Source organism: Accipiter gentilis, chromosome 3 (genome assembly GCF_929443795.1).
Source record: "Accipiter gentilis chromosome 3, bAccGen1.1, whole genome shotgun sequence".
Classification (NCBI taxonomy): domain Eukaryota; kingdom Metazoa; phylum Chordata; class Aves; order Accipitriformes; family Accipitridae; genus Astur; species Astur gentilis.
In genome coordinates, this window is record NC_064882.1 from 4,691,132 (window position 1) to 4,713,126 (window position 21,995).

At 36.8% G+C, this 21,995-nt stretch overlaps 1 long non-coding RNA gene across 1 annotated transcript; it reads right to left on the reverse strand.

Moving 5' to 3' along the window:
• Nucleotides 1-9,161: 9,161 nt before the first annotated feature.
• Nucleotides 9,162-12,819, reverse strand: LOC126052873 (uncharacterized). The gene is made up of 3 exons (XR_007510172.1): nucleotides 10,528-12,819; nucleotides 9,340-9,557; nucleotides 9,162-9,238 (listed from the first exon to the last, which is right to left on the reverse strand). It is a non-coding gene; the product is annotated as an uncharacterized LOC126052873 (long non-coding RNA).
• Between the last annotated feature and the right edge of the window lie 9,176 nt (nucleotides 12,820-21,995).

Genomic DNA, 21,995 nt, shown 5'->3' on the forward strand with positions numbered 1-21,995 from the left:
TCCATAAAGCTGTTAAGGCATGTATCCAAGGGCTGGTTGTTGAAGAGAGATCAATTAAAGCACTTGCTTAACAGCTTTGCTCTGTGAGAGCTTTCAGTCTGAGTCTGCAAGTACTGATCTGGTTTCATCGGCAAAATTTTGACCAGTCCTAATTCCCCTCAGTGGCAAAATTAAGGAGGCGTTTTATGAACTCAACAGCTGTGTGACGCAGGCTCTTGGGGAAGACCTGTTAAAGTCTGTGCACCTTTCTGGTGGTCACCCTCCTAGTTAGTAATGCTATGAAGAAAGGGAATAGGGTTCTGTGAAGAGAAACAGTGAGAGAGGAGCCTAGATTGGAGAAGTTGTGTCACAGATTGCATGAGCCTTAACCACTTTCTGAGGAAAGACGGGGCTATTCAGTGTAACTTATCTGCAGCCAGTTCAGCTAAGCAAATACATACCGACACTTTAGGTAGCGGGGCCACCTGTCACCAAGACACCGAAAGCCACCTCCCTGAAATAATACTGCTTTTCAGATATCCACCCGAACAAAAGAAATACTTTAAAAGCAAACAACACATGAATATGAATTGCTCACAACAGCAGGCATGGACAACTTCTTTCCCCACAACAGGACATTGATAAAGACACATAATGTAAGAAAACTAGTTGAGAAATGCCATTTGTATTCCCACTGCACTTTTTATGTCCTCTCCCACTCACAAGGTCTGTGAAAGATATTTGGGAGGAAGAAGAGAAGTGTAATAAGAGATGTTACGAATGCAAAAGATAAAGAAATTGACACTTTGATGAAAGGAGATAACACCCATAGACAGGTTTTTGCCAGAACCAGGGAGAATTTGATGACCACTAAAGAACGAGGGGATGTTGTACTTTCTTCAAGCACTGAACTTCCTGTGCTATTAATGAGCAGCAGTGGATGCTGATGTCTGGGTTTTCCTGAGCAAGCAGAATGTATACATCAATTGCTTTTTTAATCAAGAGGCATATATCTTTTTCTTTCTCAGTTTCTTTTTCTTTTAATAGTGGTTTTTTTTTTTTTCCTCTGCTAGAATTTCTTCTTCCACGTTTTTTTTAGTGTTGCTGAGTTTGTGTTCTTGGACTTGCTGAGCTTGGTTTTGTTCATATGACAAAAAGGGAAGCTATTTTACTTGCTAGCTGTGGTTTCTTCAGTGCTGATGGTGGCAATAATAGTGGCACCACTCTCGAGGAAGTGTTATGCCTGGCTGAAACTTATGAAAAGCAAACCGAAGAAGCATAACATTTTCCCGTTGCATGTGTTTATGAGCAACTGTTTAGCCAAGGGTGGTAGTACAAAAGCTTTCACTGAAGACTTTAAAAAAATGTCTAAGAACCTAGAGAGACAGACTAAGAGCCAAGTTGGAAAGAAAAAGAAGCCTTAGAAACATCTAAGAATCATTTAAGTCATGCAATGAAGAGAGGTAGTTCTTGTACTAAATTAAAAGAACTCCTATATAATGGCTCTTTCTTTAGTACAAGATCATGAGTAACTACTGATAAAAGGGATAGACAGCTGAGTAAAAGACACTGTGTCTAAAATCTATTTCTTTCTTGCTTGGTTTCCTGCTTTCTCTTCATCCTGCTTTTTCTTCCTTCCCTAATTCCTCTCTCCATAATTCTTTCTATATTTCTCTTTTAGTTTTAGCCTTCCTCTCTTTCCCTCATTTTGTGTCTCCAACTCTCATCCTCCTTCCAGGCTCTGTTCTTCTAGTCATGCCCTTGTTTTCTTACCATTTTCCATAACTCAGTTTGAATGTGCCGAGGCCACAGCAACTATAGTGATAGAAGCTCATGCCATCTCCATTAAGTCAGCTTCAGGGTCTTGAAAGGAGAATTAAAAACAAATCTCCAAGTTTGTGCCAATTTTGGCATGTGGCTATGCAGATATTTGTACTTCATCTGGTGTTCATTCTTTAAGCTCATGTGTTATCATTCAAAGATGAGCAGTGTTGTAACTATCAGGTAGGAGGGGAGTTTAAAGGATGTTCGGGAAGAGCCAACTTTTGGAGTTTTTGTTTTGAAGTTAAGTCAGTCCTTGACTTTTTGCTTTTAAATCTACAACCAAAAAGTGTTCAAATGCAAAAATTAATTTAAATCAAATAAATACTGGCTGAAAGCTAGTTACTTAAATTTCAATAAATTTTCTTCAAAACCATAAATGAAACAGATATAACAACTTGAAACATCTTAATAAAGACAGTAGTTATAACAATGCTACAATTCATTATTTTTTTCTTATACAAAAATACATTAATTTACACTCTTTCACTATCAGTTTGGATTTTAAAAGGGAGTGACAGTGTTACCCTATACTATCATTCAAACTATACAATTAATGTAAACTCAAGGATGCAAAAGGATCTGAATGCTTTTCTGAGGCAGGGGTAGAAAACAGAGAAGAAGATGCTGTTAAAATAGGGAAACATTTTCCTGAGTGTGTAGGCATCCTATGAAATTCATTCCTGCAGAAAGTTAGTGATTCATAGAGGCTTATAGATGCTATGGCTGGTTTTGAGATGGTTAGTTACGAAAACTATGGCTACAAAGGTATCTGACTGAAGACTTCAGGTCTGAAAAGGAATTGCTGCACATGCATGCATAATTGGTTCAGCACATTACAATGTTAATAGTGGTATTCTGAAACAAGAGGTAGTAGGTAATTTTAAAAGGTGCTCGATGTTCTAGCATGGTAAAAACATGTAGCATGGAAAAAACATTTCAGTATTTGCTGTAGAGAAAGCTTGGTTTCAAATGCCATTTTAAGCAGAAAACCTAACAGTCTCAAAACGATAAAACTTGTGTACAGCAATTAAAAAAATGGCAAGAAAATCCATACTTTTTACTAAAGGGTTCTAAAAAAATACATTTGCAAGAATGGAGTACTAATTAAAGGATGAGAAAATTATGTGAAATTTCATAAATGTTTTGGTAAAGTAAAATAAATATTTTTATTAAATATAGAACAGCAGAAAACACTGAAGTCTTTCATATCAGCTCTGGAAATAGTGAAAATGTTAGTAAATGTTAAATAAAATGCATCCCTGTTGATTGCTTCCTCTGTGCAGAACTAAGTCACATTTTTTTTCCTCCAAAACAATAGTATTTTTACTATCTAGGTTTATACAGTTGTAAAACTGATGACTACGAATAATGATTAATAATACAAAATGTTTGCTGAAGCCTTATAATGGCAATAAATTTGTAGGGGCATTCCCCAGGAAGGGGCAGTGATTGCACATTGAATGAAATGCATGTTCTGTTCAGAACACTTATTAGCTCAGATTTCAAACACTAATCAAGCTTGTTTGAGAAGGTGTTTCAGCAGATTTTTGTGTTAATTATTGACATTAAAATGTGCATTCATTTGAGACCTTTCTTCACTAATAGTCTTAATATCAACCAAGGAATGTTTGATCTGAAAATTGCCTACAGAGCTGCTTCATGTGACACCATATTCCTAATGATAAACTGCAAGCAACACAGAAAAAAATCTACTGAAACTGCAAACCAAATTTACTACGCAAAGTCAGAAGTATAAATATGCAAATTGGTTGGTTTGCTCTGCTTCATAATAGCTGGTCTCCTCTTTTCTTCTCTTTACAGCTACTGCAAAACAAATGGAGAGCTAAAATCACCATCCTGTCCCCTGTGTAACTATGTTTTTGTGCTATATTGTAGGCTGCTTTCTAAAAGCTCAATTAATCTGTCATTGATGCTGAATATACCTGTAGTGTTTCTAAATGAAGCATGCAGTTCTGCTGCAATCTCAGCTTTACAATGCTTTCTGTTTTTTCTGCTATTGTGCTTATTATATGTTGTATGTGCACTTTTAGTTCCATTCTTGTTGATTAATAGGGTGTTAAGAAGCAGAAGAGGTGGAAGAGGAAGAGGAGGAAGAAGGAAGAGGAGAAAAATTACTGGGTACCCCAGAACACCTATCCACATCATAGCCATTTAATACCTTGTGAATCTCTTTTTCTTACCTTCATGTTCCTTGCCATAACTTGAAAGCAGACCCAAACCACTGTGTCATTAGCACTGTACTTTCATCTTTTTTGGCCTGGAGGAATAACACCATAAAATTTATACTTGTATTATTGTCCTTCAGGTCTGCTAATCTTTCTTAACAGGGTTGTAAATAAGACCACTCAGATTCCCTTTAAAATAAAAAAAACTACATGAAAAAGAGAGAGGGAAAATCTGCGAATAACTCCTCCTAAGGCCGCGACCTCCTCCATCTATCATGACCAGAGCAGGTAGATAAGGAGATTTCATATGAAAGCAACCATTCTGAGTGACTACACGTTAAATCAACTTGTAGATCGAGCTTTGACAGGTGCTGATACGAAGGGTTGGCAGAGGCCACCTGGGAACTGTGTGCTACACATCCATTATTTTCCTGCTTCCCCAGGACATCTGAAGAAAGTGGAAAAGATGAAAATCTTCCATCTCTATAAGCAGTTCTTCACTCCCTCTCACTAATGGATGTGCAGCTCTTCTGGAGCATTATAGTGTTCTCAAGCCATAATATTACACTCCAAATAATCTTTTGCTCGAGAAAAAATACACTGAGGCATAGAGCCAACAGTTAAAGTGCAATGTTTTCATGAATTATAATTTCAGTTATTACTTTGGGCTTGCATTCAAGTGTGAATTGCTAACATTTTGTGCAGTTTCCACATTAATGGATAGTTAAATGGTACTCCTAATAAAACAAAGATAAAATTATTAAAGTGGTAAGGACATTTCTTTGATGTACTGTTCAAAACTTTCTATGCTTTTTTTTTTTTTTGTGTGTGCTATATTAAAACAGTATGACCTTTACTACAGTCATCATCCCACTATAGAAATGAGCAAATATGGGTAGAAATTAAGACAATTTCTTGCCAACAAACTCTGCCACCCAGAAAAAAATGTCAGGTTTCACATGATTTTCTTTTCAAGTTCATCTGTTTCACCCACTTGAAGAGATCATAGCTTTGAATCTGATAAATTACTTCTTTGTAGAGAACTTTTATGAAGAAGATAATAGATTAAAAGAAAAATTAGAAAATATACATCAAAGAGTAATCTTAAAGTCTAAATCCACAGTAGTAGCCCAAAAGCAATATGCAAACAGACTTTTAATCTTTCAGCTTGAGTGCTTCCAGGCCTAATTTTAATTCAACTCTTTAGAGTCAGATTATGCGAAACAGAGCAAAATGTCAAATTTTAGGGCTGAGTACTTTGCCTGAATTCTAACAAAGCAGGTAAGCATATTAAACTTGAAGTTTTTGTGCAGCTACACTATATACATTCATGAAATCTTACACTGTCCAGCTGCTTGCTGAACTTAGGAGCACACTTTTAAAGTGAATATCCCAGTCATTCCCATTTACTGTGCTTTACTTCATGTCATGAAGCAGCATCAGAAATTGCAAACTGGATTTTTTTGAACTAATTATGAATTGCAGATGAGTACAACAGGTGAAGCCCGAGTGTTAATAGGCATTTGGTCTACAGAAGCTGATACCAACTAGTCTGCGTAAATGCAGCTGAAACGCATGTAGTGTGGATGTCGCGTTCTTGGCACCAACTGTTTTGCTCCACAAGCCTTCTCCTGTGGGGCAGCACTACTCACGCGGGTGTAACCTCAGTCTTCTGGGTTAGAACTTGTCTTTTTGCAGTCACTCTGGTTCTCAGGATTTCAGGATAAAAGTGGGCATTTTCCCTTATAGTCCAAGGCACCTCTAGAGTGAGCCTCAGAGGAATTTAGAAAATAACAAGGAGCTTAGGTACATTATAGAAAGGGATAAGAAAAGCCCAGCCAGTGTGGATTTTTTTTTATTATTTATACAGAATACTCATTTTGTGATTGGTCTGCCTTGATCAACCTCAAAAAATTGTACGGTTTGTAAAGTTAGAGATAATGGCACATACGTGTGTTGCATGGGTTCAATATCGCTGTACTTTGAGGGATATTAGGAAAGGAATGAGAATACATCCTGAATTCTTTCATTTAAAAAAATAGGTGAATGTTATTTTTAGCACTTTAATATGACCTTTCTTTAGAATATGTAAACACAGTCCTATGAATTTACATCTGTCAATTACGTTTTAATAAATAAATTATTTACATGTATCACAAAAAGCAAAGAAAAAGGCTACACTGTGTAGCTAACTCCTCCAGATAACTCAGAATAACATATACAGTTTGGTTCTTAGCTGAATTAGAGAGATATACTATTTATGCCTAACCTCTTTGGTTTTTTTGTGGCTTTTTCTTCTGTGTTGTTTTGCAACATCATCTTTGCAAAGAGGCTATTGCTGGAATTAATTACTTCTCCATATACCAGAGCACTGGAATCCTGAATTTGTTACATCAAAGGATATTGACTGAGAAGACAAATAATTAAATGACCCGTAACACAGGTAAATGATACTCTTGGGATCAAAGGCATCCCCTATGAATACTGTGTGCTGCTCTGTTCTGCCAGTCATAGAAAGTGTCATTTGGCTGCAATGGCTGTAGTGAGGGAGCTTTTGTCAGTCCTTCAAAGTGAGGGGTTTCCCAACAGGATCTTCCTGTTTGTTTTCCTTGTTTGCTAGTTGTTCAGAAAATACTAAGATGAACGTAAGACTTGGTCAAATATCAATTCATATGACATGGCTACATTAGTACTTGTGAGTTAGGCTTCTGAACCACTTTCAAGTGACAGAGAAGACCGTCACCAGTAGTGTGTTTTGGGAATGGATGGAGATGGCTAACTAAGAGTTTTCTGGTGCAAGAAAATAATATGAAAAAGGTATTACCTTTAAATCTGATCTTGAACCAAGACAGTTGTTTTGAGTCTTCTTTGAAAGTGAGTTAAGCTTAAGATGTAAAAATCACCCCTCTTCTAGTACAAGAGTGCCCATGTTGAAAATTAGTGTAGACCAGCTAATGTAGCTGTAGCTTAGACTGTAAGAGCTTGGTGGCATAGAAATGCTGTGATGTGCCTCTTTTAAGCGTGTTTTCCTAGGAATCATGAATGTGTCTTGTCAGTGCCTCTGTCCTCTCTTCCTTTACTCATTCCTCACTTTTTTTGAATGTAAAGATCTTACTCAGCTGTCAATGTTAATACTTTACATATCATTAATGCTGAACTAGGTTAGATACTTCACTGCGGTGCAAATAAATCATGAAACTAGAAATCTACACGAGTATTAGAAAGCAGAAATAATATCTGTGCTGTGAAGTAGTCATTCTTCATGTTATAGCTTCTCTGATTATGATGGATAAGAGCTGCTCTCCTGCAGCAAAATAATTTGAAATTTGTGTATATATGTGTGTGATATAATATTTAGAAGAATAATAAATTAAAGGTATTGTGTTTGTCTAGAAGCTCATGACTGGATCACCAGCTAGTATAAATTTATATACTGCTATTGAGAGTCAGAGATATTACTAAATGACTCAGTACTGTACTAAGAATCAAAACCTGAATATGTTGCCTGATAATATAAAAATATTTCCATTCAAAATGAAGCAGAAGTCTATAGCTGCAAGAATTTTGGGAAGATTTATTAAATACTGTCTGTTATAGTAAAACATGTATTCAGGTGTACGTACAAGTAATTATCTTATATGGATTTCAACTGTTAGCCTACTATATACAAATTTTATACTGCTGCAATGGTAGTCTGGTATGATTATTTCTTTATGCAATTTCATGTAAAATAGCTGTTCACACACATTTGTTTTCTTTCTTACCTCGTTAAAGTTCATGGCTTAGATGCACATTTTTGGTGAGGTACTTCCCATAGCTTTTTAAAATTAACTTTCTCAACTAATGGTGTTCTTTCTTTTCTGCTTCTTACTGTTAATAAACTACTAAAGCTTAATATGGGGAACAACAGTCAGCAAGAACTACACCTATCAGTCAGTGCAGAAATAGTACACTTTATGAGTAGAACTAAGGAGCGATAGCCAATAAATCTCAGAATAAAAAAATAATTCCTTCACCTGTACGGTGTCTGTGCTGGAAAGGATTGCTTCCTCTATGGAGTCATACTTATGGGAATTTTTAATAAAAAATGAATTAACTTCAGCCCTGAGGATGTGGCCATCAGGCTAAACAAGTCACTCCCAAAATTACAGTTCCTCTTCCCTAACTTGTGCCATGAGCAGGAATGGGCTATTAAGTCTAAGATGTCCCCTGGCTGAATTCAACTATAAAAATCGTCCTGACTTTGGCAGAACCAGATTTACATTATAGGAAAGACTCGTCTAATGCCAGGATCTTTGCTTTGGTTCTCTACAGCTGGAGAGCTATCATATGTGATAGAAGTAATGGTATTAGTATGGCAGGAGAAGAAGGATACTCAAGAAGTGCAGAAATGACCTGCAGGAAGGTTTTTAACTGTTCGGGGTGGAAGATGAAGTGTTGTCCTCTTACAGAACATAATAAAGCGTAAGTAGAACAATATCTCTGAATTGTGGATAATAATAGAAGACACCACAGAATTTTAATCTGGTAAAGTGTAACTGCATGTCCCTAGTAAAAGGTCTTCCTCTTTACTGTGCATGCATGGTTGCTTCCTGCCTCTTAATGGTTAGGTGAGTAATTACGTGAGGATTGTATGATACCTCTAATGTTCCAGTGGCTTTTATAACTACAAATCATTGAAATTAGTTTTGTTGTGACTGGACAGTAATGTAAGAAGTGGTTTTACCTCTGTACAGCGGTATCTGCCAACACGTCTGTGAAAGACTCAGTCTTTGCCTGTACAAGAAGGTTAAGTTGACTTACTATGAAACATTTTTAAATACAACTCCTGTGTGCGTATTCTTATTTCAAAGTAGTTTCTTCAAAGTTCAGCTTAAACATGTTTGCAATCGGATTCTTAACTAAGAAAGATCCCAAATGTGTGGTGATCTGTTCAGAGGATCTCTTCATGGGGAGAGGAATTTCTTTGCAGTATTTAATGTCGGTTTTTGTGTTAAGAGAGCCTTCAAGACAAAGTTGAAATTCATCTCTACCTAATGGCAGCTTCTGTTTGCAATAGCAACTTCATGAGAAGAACACCACAGTACTTTTTCACACTTAAACACCTTTTTTCATTGTAGGGCGATGCTTTGCTGTCTATACCAGAGTTACCTGGTATCCAGCCCTGGTATGCTGTCCCCTTTGAAAGTGGGATTACAATTCTTCTTGAAGCTGTGTCTCACTTAGCGTGCAAAGAAGGACATGGGCCACTGAAAACACAAATTAAGAATATGCACATAGACTTTACTTATTTATTTATTTAAATTCCATAATTTAATTAGTACACATGACATTTGTTTAATACACTTACTGTGGTGGGAGGTTGGTCCCATCTATCTTCTATTAGTTAAAAGATTGGAAAGTTTACTTTAGTTCTGTTTCGATTGTATGCAAAAACTTGGGACTGTAACTCACAAGAAGGATTGAAAATGTCTGCTTGATCTGATCTTCCAAGCCATGATTCTGAGTTCTTAACTGCTGTCTTATCTTTGTGTCAACACTGAATATTTTTTTCCTGGATGTATCTCCCTACAAAAATGAGTTGTTTCGGATGAGAACATTGGATGAGGAACAGTGGTTTCTCTAATCAAAATAACTGCTTTGCAGATTAAATGTCTTCAAAACAATAATTTAAAAAATAATTACATTAATTAAAGACCAAAGAAACTCAATTTACAAAGAAATTTAATTTACTGTTGCTTTTAAATAAAAACTGCTAGAATATGGATCTTTGTTAGGTTCATGCATCCTAGAACTACTTGGAAACAGCTCATGACACCACAAATGCCTAGTAGAGTGTTTTCTCTTAGAAAACTTTGTTTACATAGAGTTCTTCCACTAAATATGTTTATATGACACTTGAAGATAAAAATGATTATTTCTTTTGTTATGTTCTTTCCTTGCTGAAGTACTGTTGGGTTTAAGGAAATTGTTAAAATAGTGGACCTTTAAAACGCCATTTACCTGGTCTATGCGTGGCTTATTCACTGTGTTATATGTGTTCTCTGAACATGTATTTAAAGAAATAATTTGATGTTTAAGCAAGGCAGAAGGTATTTGCAGCAAACAGTCTATGTTTTGAGATTTTAAAAATTTTGCTAATTTTTTAAACTTCCCATTTTATTTTTTCACTCGTTTGACCGTGTTTTCAATATCAGCAACACTTAGTGAGCTCTTGGACAGTTGGGAAAAAAAAAAAAAAAGAGATGAACCGGAACTTGTCTTAACAATAGTGTGTACACTGGGAGAGGCACTTTACAGGGTTTTTTATTTCCAAGCCATTTAAAACAGTGTGAGACTTTTTTTTTTTTTTTTTGGATTGAGACAACTTGCTAGAATAAAATTAAGTGTTTTATTGTTTAATCTGTTAGTTAAGATACGGAAAGATTTTAATAATACAAAGCTCTACAAGCCACTTCCCTTGAGACGCAATGACCCCTGATGAGCTCCTGCACATACCACAGACATTTCCACTTGCAAGACCAAACTGGACTCTTACTTCTGAACGCTGGTTTTCTTCCAGTTCAGAGTTAGAGGTACCAACTGCTGAGATGCCTTTGTCTTCCCCAGAAGCAGGATGTGACCAATCACTTTTTAACTCGGTGAGAAGAGGGAATCGGGATGCAGCTGGCCGCGAGCGACTGTCTCCGAGCTCTTGCAGGCTTCCTGCCCCGCACTGAGTATCTTTCCTTTGCAGGTTTCTGAACTGGGCTGCAGGAGCTCAGTGGGAAGGTTCTTCTGCGTGCGGCACCAGCTCCCACTGAGTTCCTGCGAGCAAAGCACAGCGTCACCTAAAGGTGTTGATATTTTCTGCTTATATTATAAAAAGAGTGGAATAATATATTTTCCTGTAGGAGGCTTTGACAAGGCCTAAACTGGACAAGTGTTCCTGGAATTGCTCACCATTACCAAAAAGCAATTGTAATTTAGATACCAGTTTTCATAGTGAATTGTTTTGTTTTGGGAAAGCCATTTTTGTGCTAGTACTGTATACATATCAGACCTTGGGCTGACATCGTATTTTGTTGAGACATTATCTATTATCCTTCCAGCAAATGGCTCTAGCACTGATTTGGTCATGGATTAATATGCAGCTTGATTAATTTTTAAATTAAAGGTTATTATCAACTTGGGGGTGTAACAGTTTCATCTAAACGTATAGTCTAGAAGAAGAGAGTGAATTTAATCTCTTAAAGACTGAATAGATTGGGATTCCCAAGGATCTGCTTTTTTGTCCCTCATACTATTTCATGATCTCTGCTGTGGGGAGGACAAGAAGGGGAGCATCAGGAAACATCAGGAAATGTAGCTAGGAACGAAGAGACACCAGTGTGGCAGTGTCGCTGGAGAAGACAGGGAAGTTAGCATGCGGTGAGACTTGGAGCTCTCTGCTATAGACAGGGAGAACATTGCAAACTGATGGATTCCATACTTGGCAGGACATCTTAGGAGGAGGCTGGCGGAAGGTACTCCTGATACAGAAAAACAAGATTTATCAATCCTGTATCAATCCTCCGTTCTGTATAATAGCAAAAGACCAAATGCATGCATTATGGTGGTCTGGGGAAACTTGTTGAGAGGCTCTGAAAGGAACTTGTCTTGTCCCCTTTTTCTGGAAAGAAATAGTGTGATATGGGATAAAACAGGGATTTGGGGTTGACGGTGGCTATCTGACAGAATAAGACATTCTCTTTACTTTCCTGAAAAACACTGACAATCTGCAAACAATGCATCATAATTAGGCTGCTCAACAACTACCATCTGAAGCTTTGTGACACAACAGGGTCAATTTCTTGATATTTTTACTCTTGCCACTGCGGTGAGGAACAAAATGACTTCTCCTTCCCTGTATATGTTATACCTTGTAGCCTAGACCAGAGCTCTTCCAGTCATCACCTAATATGCAAAAGGGAGTCTTCTAACAATTACTCTAGGAGTTACTTTGTCCTTCCCCTAGTTTCTTTTTACTTGTGGATGGAAGAAGTGGTGCTGATGTAGTACTGATACTTGATATCTAAGGAAATGGGTAGGATCCCAAACCTGAAAAACTCCAGAAATGCTTTGTCCGTGAGGCAAGAATGATCAGTTCCAACCTCAGCCTTAGAAGTTCAGCAGCTCTTCTGGACTTTGGGGAGAAAGAGGTATTGCTTCATTAGCCATACCTGCTTTGTGAAGAATCGGAGGACTTCAGTATCAAGGCTAAGGCACCTTTCAAAAGCAGCAAATCAACCTAATTTTTGTAAAGCATACTATAAACTTTCTAAATATCTGAAATCAAAAGCATACTTGAATATAGATGGAGAAATTTAAAAAATATTTGCCCGGTACTTTTCAGTCAGCTTCAGCAGCTTATTAACGTTACTGTAAATTAAATAGCTACTGTAATGATACAATCTCACTGTAAAGAAAACTATCTTCCGATGTAGATGTTCTGTTGACTGAACAGATAGAAAAGTAAATACACTGCTGTTAAATATACTTTATACATGACTGAAAAGTGGGGAAGAATCCAAACGTAACTTCTGAATTTAAAGTTTCTCTTTTTGGAATTTAGAGCAGATGTGCTCTGTAAAACAAGCCCTGGTACTTTTATTAACGCCATGAAGTGGGGTTGTAAAAAGGTGCTGAAGCAGCTTTATGGGTCGTGGTTCATTAACTCTAATTGTCACGTCTGGATTCCATCTGATGGATGATCAGGTCCTTCCTTTCTCACATCCGTTTTCTCACTGTCTTGAGGTGACCAGCTTCCAGAGCTACCTCTTTCAGAAGTCTTTCCAGCAGTAGACCTGTAATATTCTAAACCACTTCAGTCATACTTGAACGTGTCTTTTTCTTGTTGGATTTGCTCCTTTTCTTGTACTCTTCCTGTGTGGAGCTTTCCTCTGGAGAGAATAGAGCCATCATTAATGAAAACCATTTTAGATTTTGAGAGATTACATTACATAAAAGTTTTCCTACTTGACGAGACTTCTTTTTGGAGGTCAGAAAATTCTTACATACATTAAAAATAGAAAATGTAAACGCCTTACTGAGCACCAAGTGCCTTCTGATTTCAGGCTTGATATGAGGGAGTGAAGAAGCAATGTTTTGCATAACCACCCACGTCAGACAACCAATTAATTTGTAGTATGTGGCCATCTGTGTGTTTCCCAAGTTCGTTCTTTATTGGAATTAACTGTGTGCCAAAAGCAGATCATTAACTCTACGGGCAGTGGAAAAAATATGGAATACGTAAGGAATGTTCCTCCCTTTATTTCAAGCTGTTTGTGACTGAAAGTTGTGTCATGGTTGCTTGGTATCCTAAGAAAAGGAATTAATGCTTTCAGATCAACGTCAAATAGTGCCTCTCTTTTTAGCAGTAAATATATTTATATGGGCATAGAACTACCTGTTTTCCCACTAGAATTAAAATATTTAAAAAAAATTCAGAACCTGGAATTTATTTGGCAAGTCTAATTCCAAAGCATAACTAAAACCTCATGTCATGGTAACAGAAGGAATAATCTTTCATTACTATGAAAGATTACAATTTGATTAGTTTTCAATGTGCTTTAAGTGCTGTTAAGTACTATTCTTTAAAATAAGTAAATAAATAATGCTGTGTTGTTAATCATTAAATTCATTAGCATGATTGGTAGTAGGGAATTTTCTGAAATCAAGAGAAATAAGAGCTGTAAATCTGAACACATTTTCTGAGTTTATAAAATCAGAGTCTAAGATTCCATAAGGTTATCTTTTCTTGGCTGTTAATGTTGTCATAAGTATTCAAAAAATCTTTGATTTTTATTTCTCTGATATACTGTGCCAAAATAAAATAATCAATAAACTGTAAGCATGTGAAACAGTTACAACATTTCTCATGTTACTCATCTTAAATCTATTGCGTTGTTTATACAAGTAGACCCCAAAGTTTTGAAAATAATTCTTACAACTCCATTTTGCCGTTAATAGCAGACAGCTAACTTTCTAAAGTATTACCAACATTAAATATCTATAAGTGTATTTATTTTTTTCAATTTTTTTTCAAGTATATTCCATTTCTGTTAATGAATTTGTTTTCATTCAGAATGCCACCATCATGGGATATTCCTATCAGAATTGTCTGATACTGATTTCTCAAAATCCTATTGGCATTTCTATTTCTTTTAAAATATTTTCTGTATTGTAAAGTAGGAAGAAACGTCACAGATAAACTGAGTATCCTACTCTCCACTTGTGTTAACTTGTTAAAAAGGTCATTTTACTAATTGATAAATGCACTTGGATATAGCTATCTATATGACCTATAAATTCTGTTTGTTCAGGTTTATTATCTGAGCAATGGTTTAATTCTTTCAGTTATAATCCTAAAAAATACAATATGCATAACAAAATTAAAACAGCCTATCTTACCCATGTTTCAATATGCCTTGTGACTTTTATTAAAAGAGTCTTCCTATTGTCTCAAAAAAATCTGGTGCTACTCTATAGTATAAACTCACTATTTCATTCTGGGCTCTGCATATCAGCATTAATTTCATTCTTTTACAGCCTCCACTTTTCTATTATTTATCCTTAGCCAGGATCTAACCAATCCTGATTTAGCCATGGCATGCTAAGCTCATTATTTTATATTTCTGCAGTTTTCTCCATAGTAACCATGTGTCTGAGAGCATAAAATAGACAGGAAAGCTGTTGGATTATTTGACAGTATCTCTGGTCTTTAGTGTCGCCACGCTTGTATTTTTATTGTCTGATAATTGACTTTTTACTTGCATTTTATCTATAGGTAAGGAGCTTGCTGGCCTTATTTTCACACTGCAATGTCTTAACTTCAGCCTGTTGTGGGCCTTTTTAATTTTCTTTAATAACAGAAGGAAGTGAGAGGTGTTTAAATATACTCATAAACCATTTTTATGCAAAGCTCTCACTTCTTCAATCTCCGGTGTTAATTTACTTCTTTGGCTTCCACTTTTCTTCTCCTCTGGGAAGCTCTACTAATTTCCTTCATGTTACAGTTTCATATGCATCCTAGTCTATGTTTTCAGATGTTTGACCTTTATTAGCTATATAAAATAGAATATAGTTTCTGCTTTGATAGCATCCAAACCCTGAAATTCATCATTAGGGAGTTACTCCGTTTCCAGTTCTTTTCTCTTGGACCACCACTAGTTGTTTTTAAATTGCAGTCTTTGCATAAGCTGAACATACTTAGGCTCTGATATCTGATCTATACAATCTGCCATCAAAGACAATGAGGCCAACATGTATTTGACCTGTTGCATAAATTTGGAGCTAGGAAAAATAGTACATTCCCTGAGAAGAATGCTGGTGCCTCTAGATGTTGTAAAGTCTTGTTTGATTTTCTTTCTTTTCTTTTCTTTTCTTTTCTTTCCTTTTTTGTTATTCCCTCATCTCCACCTACTCCTCCATACTTTCTCCATAATTGACTGGTCCTGAAGTCCTTAGGTGTCTGTGTTCCTACCTTTAAAATATGCACTTTTGTTTTTGCAGCCTTCCAAAATAGAGTTATCTAATACTTAAAATATTTGTCTAACCTGTCCTTTCATTATCATCTCCTATATTTGAACTGTTACTGGACTCAGGTCTTTGTTCTTGCCTTGGTAACATACCTTTTTTTGAATTATTCTTTCTGTTTGGGCTCATGAGTCTCATTCGTCTCATTTAGGCTACGACCTGTATCAAACATGGCCAATTTATGTTATCGTAACAAGTTACAGATGAGCCATCCTACTTGTTTGTATGGGTGTTCTTAACTTGCCCCCCATGCAAGGAAAGTGCTGTTAGTTTGCATCTCAGTGAAAGAAGTTTTCAAAATCTCTGTGTTTAAGATACATGAGTGTAAGTTCACACATAGAGGAACAGGCAAGGTAAACTGTTGCTAGGGGGAGGAGGTGACACAGAGTTATAGAAATGTAGAATAGGAGGGGGGTGCTTGGGTTTATCTAATTGCTATTAATTTCTGATGCATTTGGTATTAATTGCCTCACCATGTTTCAATTTTTTATAAATATTTTGTGATATGAAGAGGTCACTGAAAAGCAGCTGTGTTTTTCACCTTAACTTTGCCCTATTTTGCATTTGTACTTTTAATTCCACCTCACTGAGTGCTAGGATTTTCTCTTTCTCCTGTGCCTCCTGACCCATTAGTTTATCTTCTATGGAAATCCCATTAACAGTATCTGAATCTTTTAAAAAAATTTTGTTTGTTTGTTTGGGTTTTTTTTGGTTGGTTGGTTGGTTTTGGTTTTTTTAGAAATCTGTTAGCTTCCCTCAGGTTGGAAAGACTTCTTGAGAAGGTTTCTGGAAGCCAGGAGCATCCTTTGCCATGGAACAGGGAATACAAAAGTCTTCAATTTGGAGGTTAGTAGATTCCTCATTGTATTTAGGTGGAAGCTACATGAAATCCAATCGTGATGAGGAAATATATTGATTTAAAAGACCTGCCATTTTAAAAACATGTTTTATAAATAATTTTTCTATTTAACCTTGGGTATCAGACTTATTTAGTAGTGAACATATCTAGAGAAAGGGAGATTTTTTTTTTTAATCAATGCACCAAGAACTTATCTTCTGTGTTATATACCAGTTTGAGCACAGATTTATGGTGTTTTCACAGAAATCTATCCCCACCTTTTCTTCCCACTCCATCAGCCACAAACAAAATGTATATGGAATTCAAGGCTATATAGTGAAGAATACAGGAAAGTAAAGAAAACAAATTTAATTTTGAGATATATTTCCAAGGTTCCAGCCAGGTCATGCAAAAGCCTACCTAAGGTCACTTATCTATGCTTTTACAGGTGCCTGTATACTTCACAGGTACTGTTAAGTACTGGCCTGACGAGAGTTGCCTGGGGTCCGTGGAGGCAGAGGTAGAAGGAGAGTTCATGGGAACAGAAAGGAACATGAGAGCCAAGCGGAAATGTCAACTAATTCCGACACATTTCAAATGTTTCTAGCTACAAAATGAGCCTGAGTACATGCTTATACAGTATCCTAACAATTTTCTAGGGCACAAGGCCAGGAGACGTCCCCGAGATTAGTGAGCCCTTTTCTTCCTATACTCTTTCAGATATGAATTCTCCTACACATAGAGAACTGGAAAGCCTCTATCCTACTCACAAAACATAGTCCTCAAGAAGCCCTTTCTGAACACCACTCACACCGATGGGATGCAAGAGTATCATATTACCGAGGGAGAAATAGAATTAGTAGACACAGAACAGGAGCTGGTGGAGTCATCTTGTTTATTGCCTTCTTCCAAACTAAACTGTCAGTTTTTTAATCTGGGAAGGACTCCTTGACCTCTCTGGCACTTACTCTGCTATATATGTATCAGCAACATTTACCTCCCAGGGAGAAGAAAACTGTTGTATGCTTCTGAGTTTAATAAGAATGTCATCCAATTCACGAGTGTTACCCAACAATTCAAAAGCAGTCTTATGACTCCAATATGGATTGAGTTTAGTCCTAAAATAATATATACCAATTCTTTAGGGATTCCTGGGAAAGTCTTACTGTTCAGTTCTAACTCCCACACCATGAGTTTGAAAACAGAGGGCTGTTTCTTCTTTCTTTTCTATCCTCCCCTGTAGTGCTTTTCAAAGGTGGCTTATTTTCCCTGAGTTTTGCCACAAAAGGGAGTTAGTAAACTTTAAAGCCCATATGTTGGGAGGCAAAGGAGTGACATAAAAGCACCCTGGTAATGTTTTTGCATGTGGGAGGACTTGCTGTAGGCCTATTAGGTTTCTCCAGAAGTTTTCTCAGAAAAAGAGCAAGACAAGAAATCTGTCTTGCTCCTAATTATCCAGACCCCTTGAATTTTGTATTTGATTTTGATATAACTGTTTTTGAATACCTCCGTTTCATTCTGATCAGCACAAGGCATTGCGTGGTCTGCTCATTGTGCCATTCTTGAGTTGAAATCCTGAATTCAACCTGCGCTTGACAGAGCAGTGGCAGCTGGTGTTTATGAATGGAAGCATCTCCCTGGTGCTTACACTGAGTGAACGGGAGGCAGGGAGGAAAAGCACTTGTTGCTACGGGGTTTTCCTCCCGCCAGCCAAATGGTATAATTAGCCAAGCACCCATCCTGGTTCTCTCTGCTGCTGCCCTGGGAATCTTCTCCTTCCTGGTGGTGCGCCTCTTTCAATGCTTTCTGCTCTATCCTCAAGCAATTTGGCATAGGTCCTCCAGTGAAACAGGAGCACAGCCACTACTTACATTACGCTCACTTAGCGGTTAAGACCATTCATGTGGGACGTGGAAAACTTCATTTCAGTGCCTTCCTCGAGGGAGCTGAAATACACTAATGAAAGTGCTAACCACCAAATTATAACCTAAGCTGAAAGAACAATCTATCCTGTTGCAAGCGTACAGAAAAGAATTAAAATTCAGTAGGCTTCTGCTGTGGTTTGTGCACTTGCCCAGAGGAAGGTGCATGAGCAAGTCTTCTGAAAAGAGAAGTTTGTTTTTGTTACTCTGGCAACTTCGTACCACTAGGAAAGCATTGAGCCCTGCATTAAGAAGTCAGGTTGTGCCTCCCCAGCAGCCCTGACCAGCACATGGTGGGATTTGGGACTCAATGCTATGCGCAGCATTACATTTGACCCGATGTAGACAGATTGCTGCTCAGCACACAGGGTGTAGGACATACTGGATTGGCTTAAAAGGTACATCTTGCCTTGTATCCTCTCTGAGAGTGACCATTAGCAAATACTTATTAATTTTTAGAATTAAAGAAACAGATATGTATAGAGGGAGTCTTCCCCAAAGCATCCTGTTCTCGAATTTAGGATGTTCTCAGATGTTTAAGAACCCCTTCGTTTGGCCTGCCCAGCCCTGTTCACAGCAACTGACATGTTCAGATGCCTAAAAGTTAGGGGAACCAAGTCTTTCCTCAGGTATGATCCTAAAACTTTTCTAGTCTTCTTTCTTTTCACCTTCATCCATCTCTTCCTCTTCTGGCTTCTATACCTTTAAAGACTTTCACACTCACTCATAGCAAATAAAATTGCTTATAAATTACATTCTGCCAAATGAATCACTATTATTATTTCCGATTAAATACATTCTTTTATTTAATTATTCAGCAATTACCTGCAAATTTTCACCTCTAAGCCCATGTCTGTGTTGCTGTACAGATGGTTGTGTTTCAGCATTTCCTATAGTTCAGTCCAGTGTAGGCTCTGCTGTTACTAATATCTGCAGGATGGGTGGTCCCATAAAGCTTTTTTTTCAAACTGAGTGTAAAAAGGCCCTATGTTTCCATTATGCAGTGATAGTCTGGTTTTAGTAATACATCTGCAAATTCTGCTCTCCCCGCCCCCCCCCCCACCCCAAACCTCCATAAGTCTTAAGAGAAATATATATATGTGCAAATACATATAGTATAGAGAAGAATATTAAATATAAAAATGCTCCCACATTAGCAGATCTAATTATCTACCGTTTTAAAATGCTTTATTTTTTGTGGGTGCTGGTCTCTTCTGTCAGGTGGCTGGAGATAGGATGAAAGGAAATGGCCTCAAGTTGCGGCAAGGGAGATTTAGGTTAGATATTAGGAAAAATTTCTTTACTGAGAGGGTTGTCAGGCATTGGAACAGGCTGCCCAGGGAAGTGGTTGAGTCACCATCCCTGGAGGTATTCAAAGAGCGCGTAGACGAGGTACTCCAGAACATGGTTTAGTGGGCACCGTTGATGGTTGGACTCAATGATCTTGAAGGTCTTTTCCAACCTAAATGATTCTATGATTCTATGATTTTAAATCATGAAATTAGGAACGTAATTATAATATAGTCTCCCACTTTCCGTATCTTCAAACAATTGAACGCTTGGGGTACTTAAATTTTGAGAATGTCCTCTTGTGTTAATCTTCCGTTAGGTGTAATACTAGTCTTAAATATACATTTTCTATTTTGGCTTTAGGATTAAAAGTTGTTCTTTTGAGTATGAACCACATATAGTTTTATTACTGATTTGTGAAAAGGACATTCAGGTCAACAAAAGCTGTCTCTTGACTTAAGATATTGTAAAATGGGTATCTGGCATTTTTTAAACTGCGTCAGAAGGAAAATAATGAGGAAACTTTCAATTATAAAGCAAGAAACAAGGGAAGGCTGGAATGTGCCTCCATCTTCTCATATATCTAAGGATGTCATGACCACTTATTTGGTGCTCCGATAATATTCTTATATGAGACATGCTATGACTGTGGTCAGTCATAAAAGTGGTTCTGAATGGATTCTGATTCTGAAGCCCAAGTGAGTCTTTCCAACTGATGTCAGTAAACCTCATTTCTAAGTACTCCCATCAGTAAAAGGGACATATACCAGATACTGAGTAGTCTTACATGTTCAGGTAATTTTATTCACCTAAAAACCATCATTAAAATATCTGTTGTGAAAACCAAGGAATACTTCTGTATTCTGTGTCTATAATGTAGTATAACTTCTATTATAAGTTGCTTAAGGATATTATTGCAGTGTTTAAAGCAGTTATTGAAAAATACCTTTATTTTATTGCTACATTATAAAACAGGAGTGGTAAGGAGCTCACTTTTATGGCTGATTTTAAGACAAGGAATGTAAATTCCAAAATTCCAATTTCTTTTTTATCAAATTACCTGAAATTTTACTCTCATCCCACTGCTTAAGTAGGTAGGATACTTCTGAATATTTTATAACACAGGTGTAGTTTTGGCCTCTTATTAGGGAGGTACTTAAAGTATTTTGAAGAGCTTTCACACATGGCAAAATCAAACGCTGAAGATGGAAGGAACATAGTTGTTCAAGAAAGGTGATGATCATAGCAAAGCCTAAAAAATGCTAATAACATTATTCTAAGCAGTGACACAATCTTTAATAAGACCTGAGAGCAGCCTGAGAACACTTAAGCAGCAGAGAAAAAAATCATTAAGTGACCGTGTAAGCTTACAGTCTTTGACATTAAATATGCCACCCCATGGGGTGAATTAAAAAAAAAAAAAAAAGAAGAAAAAAAAAGAAGAAAACCAAACCAAAAACCTAAACCTGACTGTTTCACTGGTTTTGAGTTTGAAAATATTGACCTCTAGAGCAGAATGCAAGCATACGAATTGTGCTATTGCCCCTCCTCATGGAAAGAAATAAATACGAAACTATCTGATGAATGCAGGTCACCAAGTGTTGTCACCAAGATGGTGAAAAGGGTTCCTTTGTGACTAAGGAAAGGTTAAACATTAATTCCACAGGTTTTCTTCTGCAGATCTAACAGTGTTGTTATGTGCTTTGATTTTCCCTAATAAGAACAAGTGCATAGCCAAGTCACTTTATTCCTGAAAGTATACTTTATAGGTAACCTACAGTTGAGGATTGATAAAGCTGGGCTGGAAATGCGTTGGAAAACTTTACCATGTAATGCAAAGTTTTTATTTAAAAATTATTTAGGAATTCCCAGTAACTGGTTAAGAAAATTCATGTTACATGATTATGTCTTTCCTTTTCCTTGGTATTTTGTTCTCCAGCGTAATCAGATTTACTGACTAGTATGAAACAATGTTACTCTTTTTTCTTCCTTGTAGTGCTCAGGACTTGGCCCTTACCTAATTTTCATTCTGTAAAGTAGCAGCTGATGTACAGCTTTCGTTGTTCCCTTTAGCTGGATTTTGGACGTTTTAGCTGATGTCATTTTTCTAGAAATAATCTGTTCTTTGTAAACGTGTGATCACTGAGCTTGCTTGAGCCTTTATCTTTATAAGAAAGAGAAATAGAGGGGGTTTTATCTGCAGACTTCTGTGCTTGCATTATTCCATGTGACTCCATGGCCTCACAAGGCTTAACCAGCAGTTATAATCAAAAGAAATTATCTTTAGAGAAATCATGGTAATATTAAACTTTCCTAATATACAACATATGAAAAATATTAAAAGTATCTTAAACATTTCAGAGAACAACAAGTTCTTAAGTGCACTTAGTATTTGCACTT